Source organism: Neofelis nebulosa, chromosome 14 (genome assembly GCF_028018385.1).
Source record: "Neofelis nebulosa isolate mNeoNeb1 chromosome 14, mNeoNeb1.pri, whole genome shotgun sequence".
Taxonomy (NCBI): domain Eukaryota; kingdom Metazoa; phylum Chordata; class Mammalia; order Carnivora; family Felidae; genus Neofelis; species Neofelis nebulosa.
In genome coordinates this window covers 64,305,088-64,325,063 of record NC_080795.1, presented here as the reverse complement: position 1 = coordinate 64,325,063, position 19,976 = coordinate 64,305,088, and the positions used below count along the sequence as shown (strand labels likewise).

Genomic DNA, 19,976 nt, shown 5'->3' with positions numbered 1-19,976 from the left:
CACCCCCTCCATGCTGGCTACCCCCTCCCACCTGAGACCACTCTAATGATGATAGCAGGAGCTGGCCCCATTCTTCACCAAGATTTCAGATCATTCCCCAAGTGAGAGGGCAGTACTGGGAGACCCCACCCAGCCTAACTGCTATGCCCCTCCTCCTTTGTCTGTGTCCCTTGGACACCAAGCTCTTTCCCTCGCGTGAGTGTGGGGACGTGGAGGCATGTTTTACCCTGTACCTGAACTGTTTACTTTTCCTTCCAGCTTCAGTTTACCAATTCCCCATTCTCAGGCTGAACCAGACTGGGCATGGCTGTGTTGGGCTCACATTCTGTCTTCCTCTCTAGTCAGATTTCCCAGGATGGCCCTGCTCTGTGGCTTTTACTTCTGCTTCCTTCACTCCACAAGCTAGTAGCGATGGTCCATCCCACTTCCCAGCCCAGTTTTCTCCCATCTCGTGGCCAGCCCAAAACTGTAGTGATAATACACCATGCTGACCAAGACAGTTTGTAGGTAAATTAAATGATAAATTTGTAAATAGAACAAGGTACAAGTAGAGAATTTCAGCTATTTATTGCTCAGTAATTTCTATACCTGTTGAATGATTTTTAATTGGGGTAGTGGTTTAAAACAACCATTTTATTATCTCTCACCATTCTGTGTGCTGACTGGATTTAGCTAGAAAGTACTTGTGCCCCATGTGCTATCAGCTGGGGCAGCAGTCATCTGGGGACTTGACTGAATTACCCCATTCAAGATGGCGCACACATACGGCAGGGAGTCGGTCCTGGTTGTCTGCCGGCACCTCAGCTGGGATTGTCAACTGGAGCACACTGGTTCTCTGGGTGCCTTCTCCGTATGATTTGGACTGCTTGCAGGATCCCAGGAGGGAGTGTTCCAAGTATACAAAAGCAGAAGTGGCGAACCTCTAAAACCCAACCTTCAAAGTTCTAAAGCGTCATGTCTGCTGCATGCTGGTAGTCAAAACTAGTCGCAGGGCCAGCCTGGAGAAAGGAAAGAGATTCCATCTAGTGATGGGTTTGTGGCCATCTTCAGTCTGTCACATAGAGACAGATAAATGGATGGATAAAGAATGGGTGAATTGAAATGTTCCAACTAAAATTTTCAGGAAATAATGGTGGTTTTTATGTACTTCTTGTTGCTTTACTGCATTTTCTGATTTTTCCAGCAATAAATGAATTGCTATCTTTTAATTTTAATAAATATCATACATGCATATGTACGTATGTTATCAGTACAGCTTGATGAATTTTAACAAAGTGAACATGGTCATGTAACTTGAATCTAGATCAAGAAAGAGAACATTATCAGCACTCCAAACATCTTCTTCAATAGCTATTACTTTTGCTAAGACAAGAAAAGCATTTAATATTTAAAGAGAAGCATCTATTATTAAAAAAGAAAAGAAACAACAGTTCTTACCAATCTTCTATTTTTTACTAGTAAAACACATCTTTGACATTTGCAAAATAACCACAAACCCTTAACAATTCTTTAAATTATAGATTTCAAGGCTCAATTGGCTAATATCCAATAATTTGGAACAAATGAATAGAAGTGGATTTTCCTGACAGTTGAATGGCTACTCTGAATGTTTACTGAATTGACCAATGGTCTATATCCTTATCAAGGCTTTTATCATTGTCAAAATTGTTATTTAATTCTTCAAACTTGTTTTGAAGTGAGGCATACATAAATAGAGAATCAGGGTTTTTAGCAAAAGCACCAACCAGCAATTAGCTTCAGAAGCATACAAAAAACAAATCTGCATATGCGCATATTGTCATTTGGTCCACCTGACCATTTCAAAGGGTAATAAGCTAGATTCTCCTGAGATGGAAAGGACACAGTTCTGCGGCTCACCATTATTATAAATTATTTACATAGAATTCTGATGAACTTTTTAAATGCACATTTATATTTTGAGATGGACACTGATGAAAAATCAAAGACCAAGACTTGTTCTCATTCTTTAATTCTTGACTTAAAGTTCCCTCATGGCATTCACCTTCCCTGGCCACCTCATTTAGAGGCAGTGCCCTGTCTTCCCATCCTGCTTGTTTTCTGCAGAGGCTCTGTGATAACCTGAGTAATGGCCTCCAGGTAGAGCCAGGTCTTAAGTCCTGGAACCTGTGAACATTATCTTCTGTGAAAAAAGGGGTCTTTGAATCTGTAATCACAGAATAAGCGATTAAGGATCATGCTGTGAGGTAGTCCTAGATTATCCTGGTGGACCCTCCGTATAATCACAATCCCTCTTACCTTTATAAGAGGGAGGCAGAGAGAAACTTCACACAGAAGCAGGGGAACGCATTCAGGGAGAGAAGATCCTGTGTTCTCTGGCTTTGAAGTTGGAGGAAGGGGACCCTTGAGGCAAGGAATGCAAAAACAACAACAACGACAACAAATACAGCTGTGGATACAGCTTTGCCTAGAAAGGCAAAGAAAAAGTTCTCCTCTAGAGCCTCTGGAAGGAGTAGAGATCTGTGGGCACCTTGACTTTGGCCAATGTCACTAGTTTCAGACTTGTAGCCTCCAGAGCTGTAAGAAAATGGATTTCTGTTGTTTTAAGCCACCAAGTTGTGGTAACCTGTTACAGTAGCCATAGGAAACTAATATAGTACCTATCACAATTTGAATTATTTGCCGACTTTTTAAAAAAAAATTTTTAACGTTTATTTATTTTTGAGAGAGAGAGAGAGAGAGAGAGAGAGAGAGAGAGAGAGAGAGAGAGAGTGAGTGGGGAAGGGGCAGAGAGAGAGTGGGAGACACAATCCAAAGCAGGCTCCAGGCTCTGAGCCGTCAGCACAGAGCCTGATGCAGGGCTCGAACCTTGAGATCGTGACCTGAGCCGCAGTCGGATGCTTAACTGACTGAGCCACCCAGGTGCCCCTGTCAACTTCTCTTTTTTATTCTTATCTCCCTCACTGGACACTAAGCTCCTGGAGGTAGGGACCTGCTTTGTCTTCACTGTTGTATCCACTGTACCCAGTTGGGTCCTTGGCAGAGAGTAAATGCATACCAAGTGATTCTGCAGCTAATGACAAGCAGACAGGGGTATTTTAGAGGAGGTGCACGGACATGAAGGGGTGGGTAAAAGCTTGGTGCAGTAAAAATGGGAGGAGAGCATTACAGATGGGGGTTCTGTTATGAGCAAACATGAAAAGGTGAGAATGGAGAATTAACCTGGGGTTTGAGAAAGCCAATGAGAAGAATGGCCAGATAAGCCTGGAGAATCAGGGAGACTCTCCCCTGGAAGGATGACATAAGGCCATGAGAAGCAGAGAGGAGTGGAAAGGCACATGGTACAAGCTGGTGGTTTTAGGCTGTGTGCAGACAGCTTACCCAGTGGGCAGTTACAAGCACCGGCAAAGTAGTGCTCTCCTAAAGAGAGAAAGGTTTAGCTTTGAAGAATTAATGAAGAATTTTACAGTTGGGAAATCTACCAAGAGACCCTTTTTACTTCAGCATACTATATATATTCTGTTTTGAAGTGAAGTCTTGAGTTTAGTTTGAACCATATGTAAATAAGCAGAACCACAGCCGTTTTTAGGACTTCAGTCCTCTGCAGATCGTAGGCCTTTGAGACTGCAGGATGGGATCATCCCTGTGTCCTCTGTCTACACATACGGCACGATGATAGTGGACCATTTCCAGTCTGTGGACATGAGCAAATTAACTGCTTCTGCTTCCTTCTTGGTGGCGCTCCCAAACTCTTGCTTTGCATAATTAGCCGATCACTTACATCCTCATTAAGAGCTTACCAGTCAAAATGGTGATCAGGGGCGCCTGGGTGGCTCAGTCAAACATCCAACTGTAACTCAGGTCATGATCTCGCAGTTCGTGAGATCAGGTGAATTCAAGCCCTGTGTTGGGGTCTGTGCTGACAGCTCAGAGTGTGGAGTTTGCTTCAGATTCTGTGTCTCCTTGGGACACCTGGGTGACTCAGTCGGTTAAGCGTCTGACTTCGGCTCAGGCCATGATCTTATGGTTTGTGAGTTGAAGCCCCACGTCTGGCTCTGTGCTGACAGCTGAGCCTGGAGCCTGCTTTAGATTCTGTGTCTCCCTCTCTCTCTGCGCCTCCCCCACTTGCACTCTGTCTCTCTCTCTTTCTCAAAAATAAACAATAAAAAATTAATTTAAAAAAAGACTCTGTGTCTCCTTCTCTCTCTTCCCCTCCCCCACCCATGCTCTGTCTCTCTCTCAGAAATAAATAAACATTAAAAAAAAGTAATAAAGGCTCATTAAAAACTCAAACAATACAGAATTGAGTACAATTAACATTGAAAGAACTTCCTTCCTTCCTGCTTGATCTTATCCTAGGAGGGAACCTCTGGAACAGTTCAGTATTTCCCCCCTTCTAGACAAGAACTTTTTTGTATTTGTGTATTTCGGCCAGCTTTAAAAATAGGCTCCCCGGATGGTTTCCCAGATGAGGTGATTTATGGGATTAGGAAAAACCCCTGTCCAATGTGCCATCTCTCCAAATAATTTTCTCATTATGCCATTTTATGGCTGAAATCCCATCATTAACGATTCACTTCTTTGGCTTAGTGGTTTGTCCCTTCTTAAGATGCAAATACCTCATACAAGACTTAGCCTTTAAGTCCTAACAGTCCTTGTGAGAATGAGTTTATGTAAATGAAGTCATTCCGGGGGCGCCTGTGTGGCTCAGTCGGTTGAGTGTCCGACTTCAGCTCAGGTCATGATCTCATGGTTTGTGAGTTCAAGCTCCACGTTGGGCTTGGTGCTGATAGCTCGGAGCCTGGAGCCTGCTTCGGATTCTGTGTCTCCTTCTCTCTCTGCCCATCTCCCGCTTATGCTCTCTCTCTGTCTCTCAAAGATAAACAAATAAATGTTAAAAAAAAAAATGAAGTCATTCCCTCACTCTGCTCTTTTATATCATCATCCGCTTTGTTCATGATCGCAATTTGCAATCATTTGTTTGACCACTGACTCAAGTTCCATGAAGACAAGGATGGCTTGTGTCTTCTTACCTACCCACTTCCTGGGGCTCAGTGACACAGGATGTGCTCAATAAACGTTTGATTGGCTGGAAGACCTTGTTATACTGCAATCAGTCGTGAGACCTAAGGGTGCTGGAACATGATGGAGGGCCAAAAAAGTGCCATGGGAGAGGGCGAGGCTGCCTCCCAGGCCCGGTCCTAGGCTGGTGCACACTGCGTGGGACTGACAGCTTGCTTCCCATGGCTCCCGCTTCGATGGGTGGCTGTGCGGTTGTTAAATCATTTGAATGTCATTCCTGGGGCCACAACAGAACTTTGCTGAACCTCATCGGTCTCGTCAGTCACTATCCACCCTGTGAATGAAAACTCTCTGAACTGATTTTTTAAAGCCTGAGAAAGTAGAAAATCAAAGCAGGATAGGAGTTATCTGTTTTGGTTGGATTCTCTGTTTTGTTTTGTTTTTTGTTTTGTTTTGTTTTGTTTGAGTGAGTCCCAAAAGCTGTTTCTCCCCCCCCCCCGACTTTTTTCTTTTTAACAGCTGTATAAACATCCCCTCCCCCAAAAAAGTCATGGGAACAGGGTGTGGGTGAAGGATCATATTTGTAGGGATCTGCTGTTTGCAAAAATACATCCAGAAAGCTGGCAACATCCGTGCATCTTTTATTCCAGGTGTGCCCATCAAATTCATTGACCATGTTAACACTTGCCTCTAATGGCAGTCAGTGCAAAGGGAATTTCAGAATTAAGAATAGGAAAGCTTCGTAAATGTAAAACCAATACAACATTGCATGTCAACTATTGAAGTAAAAATTAAAAACAAAACAAAACAGGAGAATAGCAAAGCTTCCAGAGTAGGAAAAAGTGGACTTGACTTAGTAGAACTTCTATGTAAGCCTCTTAGTGGCAGCATTTATCACCATTTATAATTGTATATTTATTGTTTGTTTGATGGTTTGTGTAGCATCTATCCCCCCTTCCAGTCTATAAGCTCCCTCTGGGGAATGCTGTCTGGTTCTGCTTGTCATGATGTACCCAGTTCCTAACACGGTGCTTGGCATAGAGCACGTGCTCAGAGACATCTGTCCCATGAATGAATACATAGCACCTCATTCAGTTGGGATGTCCTGTTCCAATGAGAATGGATTTTTCAAAATTTCTTAGCTTCTTAGTCTGACATAGGACAGTTTCTATTTTTTGTCTGAGTAGCTTTCTAGCAAAGCTTTCAGCCTTTTTTTCTCACTTAAAAAAAAATCTGTGTTTATAGGGGACTTAGTTTTTTCTTACAAATGCGGTCAACTGTAGATAATTAGTGACTGTTGTAATAGAAGCAGTAGGAAGGGATTGTTCCATAATATTCTCTTAATGAGAAAATAGTAAAACTAAACTCAAGTGGTCTATGGGTATTTTTTTTTTACTTGTATCACCATCATTGTCATTGTCGTCGTTGTCAAGAGGATGATCCCTTTTTCAATTTTAATTTAATGAGAATGGATCTTTGCAGCCACTGAGACCACATGTTTACTTATTAAGGAAACCGCTTCCTTTAACCTAAGTCACACCTCTTTGCACGCCATGCAGATGTAAAGAGAACTGAGTTCCCGTGGGGGTGGGAGAGAAAAGAGTGCAGACAGGACTGTGTAGGACACTCAGGGGGATGAGGCTGGAGAGGACTCCAGAATTTGTTGGAGGCGAGGCTTGTATGAGGAGGCAAAAGAGGTCAGGATGAGTGTCTTTACAGACTCCTAAAACAGAGCAATTGTTGATACCAGCTGCAATACATCCACAGTCCTTCGTGTTGTCATGGTTAATGTGTTTTCTACCCAAAACCGTACACTCCCCACATTGTGAGTATAAAGCCAGAGTTATTCTTAGACATTCCTTCCTGGCAGAGAGCAAGGAGGTCCCGGAGTGGCTATGCCTCTCTGGCAAATCTGTCTAGAATAGCATGTATGCCTTTGATCCTCAGGGCTTAAGATGGATAGAGGGGAAAAGTGAGTATAATGAAAAAGGTCACCGATTCTCTAAGGTGGAGATGCAACGGACTAAACCCAACAGCGTTTGGCAAATGAAAAGCACATAAGAAGATGCTGTAAGGAATAAACTGTGGGAAGCGAATGATGAAAAGACAAGAAGGACGTTCTTGAGTTTGGACTGGCTAATTTTCAAAACTTACTGATGATCCAGAGACCCAGGAAAATCCTAGACAGAAGTGTGTTTCAGACTCCATGATGCTGAGTGTCGGGCTGTTTATGGTGTACCTTCTGTGTGATACTCTCCTCTGCAGATGCTTCCTGTAAGGAAGTAGAATGCCTCACAGACAACCCATTCCAGGGAATCGGAAGTGCTGTCGTGTGCAGTTGAAACACATGATTAGCACAGGGGTAGCAGGGATCAGACTTGGTTAAGGATATGCTGCTATGGCAGTGCTATCATTTCATAGCTGATGAGCCCTGCAGGGCCAGCAGAGGATCCAGCGTCATCCTTAGACGTTCCTTCCTGGCGGAGAGCAAGGAGGTCCCAGAGTTGCTACACCTCTCTGGAAAGTCTATCTAGAATAGCATGTATGTCTTTGATCCTCAGGTCTTAATATGGATAGAGAGAAAAAATGAGTACACTGTTAATAACTGTGCACTTCACCGCATGTACTCCTATTAATACTCTGTGTAGTGCTGACCGTGCTTCCTCCTTTTCATATGATACTTCATTTGATCCTCAGTTTTCCTGTAGATACTGTTATCTACTTAAATTAGAACAATGTGAGGCATAGGTAGAAATTGGAGGGCGGGAACATGGAATAGCCAAGGTATTTCTTCTTTGGATAACCGTCTCCCGGAGTAGCTGTGCCTCGTCTGGTTCTAGCTCCTGCTTGCCAGTCCCTTCTTCCATTGGCCAAGCTCCCTATTGTCCTACCACGATTCTGCCTCCTGTTCTGGTCCTCAGAAGCTCCCCACTCCTGAGCTCTGCTGTCATCACTACCCTCTCTTGGTCCCGTCAGCTGTACAACCAGAAGAGCTTCAAACCACTGATGCCCCAGGGTTGGTTCCTCATTCCCACTTTGGCTGTCCAGCTATTCCAAAGACTTTGTTACCAGCTCCATATATTCAGTCCTCTCTGAACTACCAGGTATCGCTTCACCCTGAGCGATATATAGTAAACTGATTTTATTATGTTCAACGTAGATACTATTTTTCCAGATGATTTTGGAAGGAGTATCACAGAGAACAGCTGTTTCCTCTATTCCTGAAGCCGGCGGCTGGAGGGTGGGGGTGGGGGGAGAGAGAGAGATTGATTTAGTTCAAGGAACTGACTTATGTGATTGTGGGGGCTGGCAAATCTGAAACCAATAAGACAGACCACTGAGAAGGACAGGCTGGACCACTGAGAGAGTTGCAGGCTGGACCTGAAGCTGCACTCCACGGGTGGACCTCTTCTTCCTCTGAGAAACTTCAGTCTTGCTGATAAAGCCTTTCAACTGCTTGGATGGGGCCCACCCAGATTGTCAAGGATAATCTCCTTTTTTCCCATCATGGGGAACACTCGCAGGCTAGGCCTAGTGGGTGTAGTGTGGGGTTTACTAGGAAGGAATGCAGGGCATACTGGAGCCCTCAGGGTGTGCTTCGTGGTTTTGGGCGTGTTGGCGAGAGTAAGGTCGGGTCCACGTGGAGGGGCGGGAGGAAGAGGGGTTGCGATGTGCTGAGCATCAGAGGCATCTCAGAGGACACTACTGATTATAGACCTAAACCACTTCTACAAATACTTTCACAGCAGCACGTTGATGAGTGTTTAATTGAGTAGATGGATAGCATAACCTTGCTGTGTTGACACATAAAACTAACCATCACAGCAGAGAAGAGCAAGAAGTGGGACAGAAAGCAAACAGACAGACAAGTGATTCACTGTGTGGTGAACACACACACACGGGTACAAATAAGCAATATGAGTACAAGTATGTGACTCATGGTGGTGAGGGCAGTTTCAACCACTTAGTAGAGTCCAAACCCTGTCTCCGAAAGCTACAGGGATCTAGCTCTCAGGTCACTCCCTTTGAGACCAATGCCCTGCTGTCTAATAGTCTTGGTAAAAGCCAAGGACTCTTGTCTGGTTCCCTAAACATTCTAGACTCTCCCACCTTCAATCCAATATGAACTTCTTACTAAAAATGTGGACTCTCTTGAGTAGCTCATTGGCTTCCGCTTCAGTCCAATCTTTCATTAAATTAAACACACACACACACACACACACACACACACACACAGTAGTCCCCCCCTTTTCCATGGGGGATCTGTTCCACAACCCCCACTAAGATGCCTGAAACTACAGATAGTACCAAACCCTATAGAAACTGTTTTTTCCTATAAACACATACCTGTGATAACATTTAATTTAAAAATTAGGCACAGTTTCTCAAGTTCCACATGAGTGAAAACATGATATGGGGCATTGAGAAGGGCGCTTGTTGGGATGAGCACTGGGTGTTGTATGTAAGCGATGAATCACAGGACTCTAACCCCGAAACCAAGAGCACGCTGTATACACTGTATGTTAGCTAACTTGATAATAAATTATATTAAAAAAAATAAAAATAAAAAAATGTAGGCATAGTAAAGGATTAACAGCAACTAATAATAAAATAGAACAATTATAACAATATTCTGGAACAAAAGTTCTGTGAATATGGTTCTCTCTCTCTCAAAATACCATATTGTCCTGTACTCTTACTGTCTGGTACTATGTCCCTCTTCTTGTGACGTGAGATGAGAAAATGCCCATGTGATGAGATGAAGCAAGGGGCATGACGCAGGCACTGTGACCTAGTGTCAGACTATTATTATTTGACCTCTGACAACACTTCAGAAGGAGAGCCAGCTGCTTCTGGACTGCAGTTGATCACAGGTAACTGATGCCACAGAGAGCGAAACTGCAAATAAGGGGGGACTACTGGATACACAAACACACACAAAGCACCTGCTCTGTGCCAGACTTGTCCTGGGTGTTAGGGCTACAACAGTGAACGAAACAGACGGTGGCTGTGTTTACGGAGCTTACAGAGTGGTCAGGACTGGCCACACAATTTCTGAAACCTACCGCCAAGTAAAACCGTGGGGCCCCTCGTTCAAAAATTATTAAGAATTTCAAGACAGCATTAGAAAGCATGTAAACCAAGCATGAGGCCCTTCTAAACACAGGCCTCTTGCCCCTGAAGCTGGCCTAGAGTCCAGTGATCTGGTCTTGAGCAACTACTCAGCAGAAATATGAGCTTCCTGGTCCTCTGCTTCCAATGAGGGAGAACATAGAGGGAAACTATTCTCTAACTGTGGTCTTCTTCCTCAGGGAGGGATTTTCCTGTTATAATGTATTACCACTTGGTCTTTCCTAGACCATACTAAGCATTCTAAATGTTGGGGATCCAGCATCCTTTGTGTGTCCACCAGTAACAAACAAGAGAGTATTGTGGCATAACAAACACTAAAGTATAGTTGTGTAAACTGGGTATGGGACTCAAGATCTCTGACTTTTTTTTAAAATTTTTTTAAATGTTTTTTTATTTATTTTTGAGACAGAGAGAGACAGAACATGAGCAGGGGAGGGGCAGAGAGAGAGGGATACACAGAATCCAAAGCAGGCTCCAGACTCTGAGCTGTCAGCACAGAGCCTGACACGGGGCTTGAATTCACAGACTGTGAGGTCATGACCTGAGCTGAAGTCGGATGCTCAACCGACTGAGCCACCTAGGTGCCCCTCAAGATCTCTGACTTTTATAGTGAGGATAGGAATTGCGTACCTCACAGGATTGTTTAAGGATTTAATAAGATAATGCTTATAAAGTAACGCCTGGTGTTTGGTAAATACTTACAAATGTAAATATCCTTATTATTAAGGCAACTTAAACGCACTGAAGTTATAAGAAACCATAGCCTCAATTGCAAAATACATACTCAGATCCACCAAGGAGATAATGTACCATATGCTTAAATTAAAATTCAAAGAAATTCTTACAAAGCAAACTCTTTATATCTAGTGCTGGAATACTCATTCAATAAAATGTGGGTGTTACCACAGAGCGAAGTTGGAGCTACAGGAGAAGAGTTAAATGAAAACATACAGCTCATTCCAGTAGGAATAATGCTGAGACGGGCATGAGCGTTTAAAATTCTTTTTTAATGTTTATTTATTTTTGAGAGAGGGAGACAGACCGCAAGCAGGGAAAGGGCAGAAAGAGAGGAATACACAGAATCTGAAGCAGGCTCCAGGCTCCGAGCTGTCAACACGGAGCCCGATGCGGGGCTTGAACCCTCAAACTGAGGGCTCATGACCTGATGCTTAACTGACTAAGCCACCCAGGCGCCTCTAGGCATGAGGGTTTAATTTGAGGGTCAGTGCTAGGGCCAGTCTATAAAAAACAATCTTTATCTAGGAGGCCAAGAAAAGCAAAAGGGAATGAGCTTCAAGTTTGGGGGACACACAAAAGTCCAGGTTGTTGCCTGAGTGGGAAGCACTGGCTAAACATGGGAAGCATTAGTGAAAAGTAGCTAATGGGGTAGAGCTAGCGCCTTGAGCTCCGCCTTGGAAAGAAGTAAGGGATTCCTGCTACAAGTTGAGAAAGGCACACAGAGAGAGTGGGATGTGAGGGATCAGAAGGGAGAGAAGCGAGAACAATGTAGATCAGATTCTTGCCACAGGGCCAGCATCTCTGTCAGCATCACAGCCAATTCTGTGGATTGCCGGATGCCTTCCCCACCTTTCTTCTGCCAGCCTTCTTCTTCAGCCACCCCACATGGCAAAAAAAAAAAAAAAAAAAAAAAAAAAAAAAAAATCAAGTGCTCAGATAAAGTCATGGGACACAACCCTATAAAGGGCATGATCATGACCTTGTTACGGAAAACATTTATGGTGGTTCCTGGATGCATGTGCAGTACAACCGGGACACGGAACCTAAAACAGGAGGCAATGGAGATACAGAAACAGTTCTAATGAGGCCAGGTCTACTGTGCAGGATCGAAGGGGTTATTTTGTTCCCTGGTTCAGCTGTTGGCCTAGTCTTTGTGGTCCAGGCACAGGAGAGACAACTCTCACCAAAAGTCTTCTGAGGACCAATGACTGTATGACTGCCTGGCTTAAGAGGAGAGACCCTGGACCATGGGTGTGATGTAAACATGGCATGTAGGTTTCAGGAAGTCGTGTTTTGTAAAAAACTGTTAGTGGTTTCATACACCTCGGTGTGGGGATTAAAGGGTGGCCACACATCGCTGCTGTTCTTTCCTATGATGTCTGTTTTCCTCTTCAGCCAACACACTTGCCCCATAGAGCTGGCAAACATTCTCTGGATGTATTATTTCCGTTCCTAAGCTTTGCCCGTGCCACTACTTTCCTCTTGTACCTTCCTCCTCCTCTTCTGTGACTAGGAGAGTCCCAGCTGCAACTCCAGGACAAATGACCTCTCCTCTATCACAACCCTCCTTTTAGGAGGCAGCATCAATGTCTCCCTCCTTGGAACTCCCAGAACATTTCCTCTTCCAGCACTTCCAGTCACCTACTCTTATGTGATTGAGATTATGAATCCCTCAGATGTAAGAGTGAAGTCTTAATCATTTTGTAGTCCCTGAAGCCTGACCCCGCAGGAATTGGGTAAGCGTTTCTTATGTAGTTGAATGAATGGATGGATAGCCATCCATCCATTAAAAGAATTACCATATTATTTTGCAGATTCCAAGTTTTTAAAAAAAAAATTTTTTTTTTTAACGTTTATTTATTTTTGAGACAGAGAGAGACAGAGCATGAATGGAGGAGGGTCAGAGAGAGAGGGAGACACAGAATCTGAAACAGGCTCCAGGCTCTGAGCAGTCAGCCCAGAGCCCGACGCGGGGCTTGAACTCTCAGACCGTGAGATCGTGACCTGAGCCGAAGTCGGACGCTTAACCGACTGAGCCACCCAGGCGCCCCATGCAGATTCCAAGTTTTAAAAATATTTGGTAGACTCCAAGCTTGCTGAGTGGCAAAGACTGTAGATGATTAAATCCAAGTAAATACAGTCCTTTAAAACTTTTTATCCCAGGCTCACTTCGGCAGCACATATACTGAAATTGGAACGATACAGAGAACATTAGTGTGGCCCTTGGGCAAGGATGACCTGCAAATTCGTGAAGCGTTCCATATTTTTATGAATGGATAAAGAAATTGTGGTTTATATACACAATGGAATACTATGTGGCAATGAGAAAGAATGAACTATGGCCTTTTGTAGCAATGTGGATGGAACTGGAGAGTGTTGTGCTAAGTGAAATAAGTCATACAGAGAAAGACAGATACCATATGTTTGCACTCTTAGGTGGATCCTGAGAAACTTAACAGAAGACCATGGAGGAGGGGAAGGAAAAAAAAGTTAGGGAGGGAGCCAAATCATAAGAGACTCTTAAAAACTGAGAATAAACTGAGGGTTGATGGGGGGTGGGAGGGAAAGGAGGGTGGGTGATGGGCATTGAGGAGAGCACCTGTAGGGATGAGCACTGGGTGTTGTATGGAAACCAATTTGACAATAAATTTCATAAAAGATAAATAAATACAATAAAAAATAAATAAACATTAAAAATACCTTTTTATCCCTATTTTAGAAACATTAAGTAAATGCTTAGTACTTTTGCAAGTGACCCTAATGGATAATTAATATTGTGGAAGCCAAAATTTAGATTAAAAAAAATTCTCCACAGAGCTAGAACATTGAACTGTCAGAGGACAGCAATTGAACTGTTCCTAATTTCTGTTACATTTCATAGCATATTTAAATCATATTAACCTATTTTGTTTCTTTATAAGACTTGCCAAAGTTACTTTTTTATATTTGCTGCTTATTTATTCTTCCTTTCCTGACTTGTCCGGGTTTTACTACCATTAAATAGCACCGAGGCACTGAGCACAGTACCCAGCACACAAGTTACACTAAATAAATGTTTATTGAACAAATGAATGTGTTCTGAAAGCAGGACAGAAAAAAAAATGGCAAAACCATTTTTTTCAGAAAGCCCCCCTTTTTTTTTAGGTTCTTAATAGTCTACTATATTTACCGTTTTATATATCTGAAGTTAGATCTCCTACTTAATTAGTATATAGGTAATTTTGTGTAAGTAAAAGCCTTTGTAAAAGGTCTAAGATCTCCTGAAAATGTTCATACCTGGAAGGATTTCAAAACTAGACATGGCACTACATTTGAAACACTGCCTTCTTATGTCTCATTTAGTTCTGCTGGGCTTTCGTAGAACATTCAGATGGCTTTGGAATTTTCCTTGTGGTTCTTTTACTCCAGAAAGGAGCATGTTGGCCACAAATATATTGTGCATTGCAGAAGGGAAATCGGAGAAAGAAAACAGAAGACTGGAAAGAGAAGGGAAAACATGTCGCCCTGTTTTCACAGTTACTTTTCTGCTCAGAAATAACATTTATATTGTCTCCTGTTGGACAGCTACAAAGAGCACGCCAGCAGACCTGAAAGAGACCTGTGTAGTGCAGGACATGTCTGTATATGCCATCCAACCAAATGAGTGTCAAGTTGAATATGTAAATAAGCCTAATGGGTGAAGGCAGGTGATATGTCTATGTTGGGATCGTTGGGGGGGAGGTGGGTGGGACGGGGGATGACATGAAGGATAATGTGGGTCTCAGAAATAGAATTTTGTAACTGGACACATTGTCACTCCTAATAATTATGGAGTCCTCTTACTTAAAAGAAAAAGAATAGATATCGGATGAGCGGCTAGCAGTCAATCCCATAAAAGTACAAGTGGAACCAATGAAATTCATGAAAATGGTACATGGGTGACTAAAGTTTGGAAAAACTATCCAGGAAGCACATATTCATGGATGTCACATTAGGAAGAAATGAGGAGAGATAATCGCTGAGCAGAGCCCCTCATAGCTCAGAGGTATACTTGGGCAGACACACCTGTCTTCGGGTCAGCCGATTTCTACAACCAACATTTAGCATAGACACTGGCTAAATGGTTAAAAAATAAAGGGCTTTGAGCCAGTCAGAATGAGTTGTGTGGGCCAGCGAATCCCGAGGCAGGCTGTGTATCAGAGTCTCCAGAGAAGTTGCAAAAATAGAGATGTGTAGTCTCAATCTCTAGATACCAGGATTCAGTGGATTTGGGATTTAAGAATCTGTATTTTTACCGAGTGCCACAGTGATATCGAGGCAGGGAATCCAAGGGTAGTGGCCTTTAGAAATCACTAGTGGAGAACGAGTGCTGTATACATTATGGTATCATGGCGATGGTAATTAACACTCATTGTAATTGTTCTCTAGCAATAGTACATGTAAGACTTATTCGGGGTCCTTGCTCTAAGTGCAGGTTCCTGCTGCCACCCCTAGCACTTTTGAATAACTGGGTCTTAGAGCTAGCAGCCCAGCTGATTCTGATGCAGGTTACATGCAGACCAAATTTTGAGAAACCCTCATTTTGAAAACTTGATCTTTGCTGAGCACAGTACTGTAAGCCATTTATACACATTATCTGATTCCATCTTCCTAATGGTCTTACGGGAGAGGGACTTTTATTACCCCCATTTTACAGATGAGGAAATTGAAGCATGGGGAAGATAAGTAACTCATTCAAGATCACACTGTGAGTAGCTGAGCTGACATGCAGACCAGAACTGTTTGGCAGCGAGATTTATGTTCTTAATACTACATTGCCTCTTTGCTTCCAGGAGGTCAGAGGAAAAAAAAAAAAAAAAGAATCTTCCTAGTTGGGGCAGTTATGAAGGCATTTAAACTAAAGTAGGATAAGTAGATTTTGGAATTTGTCACTTGGTCCTTGGTCACACAAATGTTGAGATATCTCCAAAATAAATTCGTTTTTGCTTTTGTTTGTTTAGTCTTGAAAATTTGATAAATACAACTGAAAGCAAACATGTTGATATTTCTTTCATAAAGTAAATAGAGTTATGGAGTCTGACATTATTGAATAGCTGTTAGAACCAGGGCATGACTTTAGATAATGCTGACATGGTGTTGAAGCCAGATACTCCCTATGTTTTAACAGTCTTCCTCCTTCAAAGCACTCTTGGCTTTCTCCTTTGAAGGAGAAATAAATGAGAAAATCAACAAAGGAACCCACAGACACACCCCAGGAAAACAAAATGGAAGATGCTGAAGCAGATCCTTTTTTTTTTCTTTTAAGAACTTGCTCCTTTTGGATTTAATGATAATGTCAACTGCCTTTCAAAAGATAACTTTTTTACCAAATTATGAAATTTCTGCGGCACATCAGCATCCCTTTAAAGGGCATATTTCCTAGGCATTAGAGAAGTAAAGGCTGTAAGTCAAAGATAACTTGTTTACCAAACAGGGACTGTAATTGAAAGGGCCCTTTGGAGTTAATGAAAATATAAAATAGCTTTCCCCACCAGACTGAGAAGAGTCTAATTTAATTATCTGTGAGTGTCACAGATTAGAAGCAGCCTTTCATCCATTTCTGGAAGCTGAATCTGGACAGCTCCCTCCTTGTGAAAGGAACAGGGAATTGGAGCCCTGGGTGGATGAAGAAAGTCCATGAGAGACACATAGATCATGGGTGTCTGGGCTCTTTAAACAATGCTGGATAGTGACAGTTTATAGTGTTTATCTGGGTATGGCTGCAGTCATTCAGAGTTCATCCAGAGTCTATGGAACACCCATTATATCCCAGGCATTATGTGGATACCCTGGCTACATAGATAAAATATGGAACCATAAGCCCCTCAGGACAGTCATCCCACACAAGATCAGAATTTGCAGAGGGTGATTTTTCAAAAGTTAGGGGGAATAAGTAAGGGGAAGAAATAGGTAGCATGTTAGAGGCAGAGGATTATTATGGAGACCTTTGTCATTTGTGAGAGCTGTGTTTCAGAAACGTTGAGTCCCCAAATCTTGAAACCCAGTGTATAAAAATTTCTCCAATAAACTTCAGCTTTCCAAGAGAGATCAGTAGCTTATATCTTTCCTTGACCCTTCGCTTAATCACCTGCACTAGATGCCCACTTTTTTTTTTCTTGGTATACACCTTTCCTATAGAGACAAATATGGTATTTCTTCAAGAGAGCCACCAGCTAGGGAACGATGAGTAAACACACACATGCACGCACACACACACACACACACACACGCGCACACACACACACACACACACACACATATGTTTTGAGGATGGAATGGAGGTTGCTCTTAGCCAGTGTGTCTCAACAGCTTATACTCCCTGTTATACCCCAGCCTTCAGTTAATTCAGGTCACACTTGCACATCAGCAGAACATTGGGGCCCTTGAGGAGCACAAGGCATGTGTGGAAACTGCATGTGAGTTCTGTGAATCCATTTGCAGGGATTGTGTCCTTGTGTATTTCTCAAGTAGGTGCTCATTATGTGACAGCAGGCTGGCAGTCTGGGGCCATGCCTAGCTCGCTTGCAGGTGTATTTTCTCAGTCTCCATATTGCTTAGTTTTTAAAATTTTTATTAGAGGAATTTAACTTTTTTCCATAGAAATAGTGAAAAACAACAATGAACCTCCAGGTGCCACATAACCCAATTTTTATCATTGTCCATCTTGTTTTGTCTGTTTACCCATTTTGAGGGTTGGGCAGGGGGAAAAAGACATGCTGGAGATTTTTAAAGAAGTGCCAAGCTTCGTATCACTTCACTCCGTATGTTATTTTTCTAACTTGAATGAATTGCCAACTGAGGTAAGCAGACTAATGGCCTCCCAACGATGTTCATATCCTAATTCTCCGAACCTATAGACATGTTGTCTTAAATGGATGGGAAGAAGGACCTTGCAGATGTAATTAAGAATCTCAAGATGGCAAATTATCCTGGATCATCTGGAGAGGAGGCAGTTTAACCACACGGGTCCTTCTAAGACGGAGAGAGGAGGGTGAGACTCAAGAGGAGGTGATGCTCTGACAGAAACACAGGGGGGAAAGGCAATGTGATGAGGGGCCATGAACAGAGGAATTAGGGAAGCTTCTAGAAGCTGGAAAAGGCAAGGAAATGGATTCTCCCCTTAGAGCCTCCAGAAGGCAGGAGCCATGCCAACACCTTGATTTAGGACTTCTGATTTCCAGACTGTATGAGAATAAATACCAGTTTTTGTGGTGATTTCTTAGGGAAGTGATAAGAAACTAATACACTAACTTTAAAAAAAATAGGGAGAATTTATATTTAAAAAATACAACTTGGGGCGTCCAGGTGGTTCAGCTGGTTAAGTGTCCTACTTTGGCTCAGGCTGTGATCTCACGGCCCGTGAGTTCAAGCCCTGCGCTGAGCTCTGTACTGACAGATCAGAGCCTGGAGCCTGCTTCAGATTCTGTGTCTCCTTCTTTCCTCCACCCCCTGCTTGTGCTCTCTTTCTCTCTCAAAAATAAGTAAATGTTAAAAAAAATTTTTTTAATACAAACTGATGGGTTCTTTTGAAATGTTTCTTTTGGCCATGCTATGCCTACCATCTTTTCTGGTAATGATAGGCTAATGCTAAAAACAAGCTCCCCAAAGAGTGGGATATGGGTTGTTGTTGTTGTTGTTGTTGTTGTTTTCTTATATCCGGTCCTCTGTAGTCTCCAAATTGGTGACTCCTTGTCTAGAAGATTTTATTGTTAATGCAGCGATTATTTGTTTGAATCTAGTGTTTTCTAGGCCATGAGCTGGAAGGGTCAGGAACCACTTCCTAATGTTTCAAATATCCAGGAAACTTTGATAGTTACAGATATCCGGATGCTAATTTTTAGCCTACTGTACTCTGTTATATGTTGCTGAACACAGGATACATGGGTGATTTAAAACTGCACGGCACATTAAGTTGGACTTAGAACTGTCAGATATTTGTGCTGGAGTGAGCACCATCAGTGAAGAATAGAGTTTGCTAAAATAACAAAAACATGCAAATTAAATTTATGGTGTAATGGAATATTTTGCTGCCTTTAGAAACCAAACCCTGTTTCACTTACTAGCCCTTCAATTGTGCAATGAAGAGTAACACAGGAGACTAATTTTGTCCCAGCTACTCGTTATAAATAGAAATATCCCTTAGTGGAAAGACATATTAAGGGTTATGAGTCATTTACAACTTAGTCTTGAATTATTTTAATCAGATGTGAGACTTGGGGAATAAAGAGCTTTGATTACTCAGAGGAGCTTGCCCTGAACCGATGTCTGGCCTGAGTGGAGGCCCCGTGCCAGGAGGTGGGAAAGAAGGGTGAGAAGTAAGTTGCCCAGCAGGCAACCTAGTCAGCTGCAGAGTTGCACATAGCTGGACACTGTGCACCTCAGTCCACGGGAGACATTACAGCTGAGTTCGCAGCTGTCTGTCCTCCCACCTTTGCCCTCATGCCCCCACATCATCCCCCTTTTCCTTTCTTATGAGCGGCAGCTTTGTGATCTGAAAATATCACAGCTTTGAGGTCAGGAAGGCACATAAGTGGCTTTATAACTATCATTGTGTAACATTGGCTAGTGCCTGGCCTCTCTGAACCACAGTTTCTTCTTCTGTAAAATGGAGATGATAATAAATGCCTCAAAGTGTCGAAAGGATTAAGGGAGGTGAAACTAGCATGGTGCTTGTAGTATTTCCTAAGGCTCCAGTAACAAACTACAACAAACTGGGTGGATTAGACAACAGCAGTGTATTGTCTCATGGTTCCAGATGCTAGAAACTCACAAATCAGGCAGCACCAGGGTTCCTTGCTTCTGAGGGCTGTGAGGGAGAATCTGCTTTATGCCCCTCTCCTCGCTTCTGGTGGTTTGCTGGCAATCTTTGGCATTCTGGGGCTTGTAAATACATCACCCCTAGCTTGGCCTTCATGTTCATGTCACTTTCTCCCTGTGTGTGTGTGTGTGCCTGTGGCCAAATTTCCCCTTTTATAAGCACACCAGCCGTATATTGGTTTAAGGTCTGTTGTATTCCAGTATGACTTTATCTCAACTAACTACATCTGCAATGACCATATTTCCCAAAATGGTCACGTTCTGTGATA

At 42.7% G+C, this 19,976-nt stretch overlaps 1 protein-coding gene and 1 non-coding gene across 4 annotated transcripts in view; both read left to right on the top strand.

The window, feature by feature from the left end:
* Positions 1 to 19,976, top strand: part of SNTB1 (syntrophin beta 1) — a 242,729-nt gene that overhangs the window by 179,340 nt on the left and 43,413 nt on the right. The window lies entirely within an intron of this gene.
* On the top strand, positions 13,036 to 13,140 carry LOC131495198 (U6 spliceosomal RNA). Its single transcript, XR_009253829.1, has one exon. It is a non-coding gene; the product is annotated as a U6 spliceosomal RNA (small nuclear RNA).